Below are 1,408 nucleotides of genomic sequence, written 5' to 3' on the forward strand. Positions count from 1 at the left end.
CACCAAACCAAAGGAAAAACGATTACTGAAAGAATTGGAAGTTTCCCATAGGCCACATAGAGCGAATGTGCCAAGACCTAACTTTGCCAAATGGGGTTATTTTGCCCAAGTATTGGGCCTTTTCCTGCTCGGTAGACCGCCAGCACTCGGTACAAGACACCAAACCAAAGGAAAAACAATTACAGAAAGAATTGGAAGTTTCCCTTAGACCACATAGAGCGAAAATGTCAAGACCTAACTTTGCCAAATGGGGTTATTTTGCCCAAGTGTTGGGCCTTTTCCTGCTCGGTAGATCGCCAGCACTCGGTACAAGACACCAAAGCAAAGGAAAAACGATTACAGAAAGAATTGGAAGTTTCCCATAGGCCACAAAGAGCGATAATGCCAAGACCAAACTTTGCCAAATGGGGTTGTTTTGCCCAAGTGTTGGGCCTTTTCCTGCTCGGTAGACCGCCAGCACTCGGTACAAGACACCAAACCAAAGGAAAAAAAATTACAGAAAGAATTGGAAGTTTCCCGTAAACCACATAGAGCGAAAATGCCAAGACCTAACTTTGCCAAATGGTTTTATTTCGCCCAAGTGTTGGGCCTTTTCCTGCTCGGTAGACCGCCAGCACTCGGTACAAGACACCAAACCAAAGGAAAAACGATTACAGAAAGAATTGGAAGTTTCCCATGGGCTACAAAGAGCGAAAATGCCAAGACCTAACTTTGCCAAATGGTTTTATTTTGCCCAAGTGTTGGGCCTTTTCCTGCTCGGTAGACCGCCAGCACTCGGTACAAGACACCAAACCAAAGGAAAAACGATTACAGAACGAATTGGAAGTTTCCCATAGGCCACATAGAGCGAAAATGCCAAGACCTAACTTTGCCAAATGGGGTTATTTTGCCCAAGTGTTGGGCCTTTTCCTGCTCGGTAGACCGCCAGCACTCGGTACAAGACACCAAACCAAAGGAAAAACGATTACAGAAAGAATTGGAAGTTTCCCATAGGCCACATAGAGCGAAAATGCCAAGACCTAACTTTGCCAAATGGGGTTATTTTGCCCAAGTGTTGGGCCTTTTCCTGCTCGGTAGACCGCCAGCACTCGGTACAAGACACCAAACCAAAGGAAAAACGATTACAGAAAGAATTGGAAGTTTCCCATAGGCCACATAGAGCGAAAATGCCAAGACCTAACTTTGCCAAATGGGGTTATTTTGCCCAAGTGTTGGGCCTTTTCCTGCTCGGTAGACCGCCCGCACTCGGTACAAGACACCAAACCAAAGGAAAAACGATTACAGAAAGAATTGGAAGTTTCCCATAGGCCACATAGAGCGAAAATGCCAAGACCTAACTTTGCCAAATGGTGTTATTTTGCCCAAGTGTTGGGCCTTTTCCTGCTCGGTAGACCGCCAGCACTCGGTA

Source organism: Lottia gigantea (assembly GCF_000327385.1).
Source record: "Lottia gigantea unplaced genomic scaffold LOTGIsca_185, whole genome shotgun sequence".
NCBI classification, from domain to species: domain Eukaryota; kingdom Metazoa; phylum Mollusca; class Gastropoda; family Lottiidae; genus Lottia; species Lottia gigantea.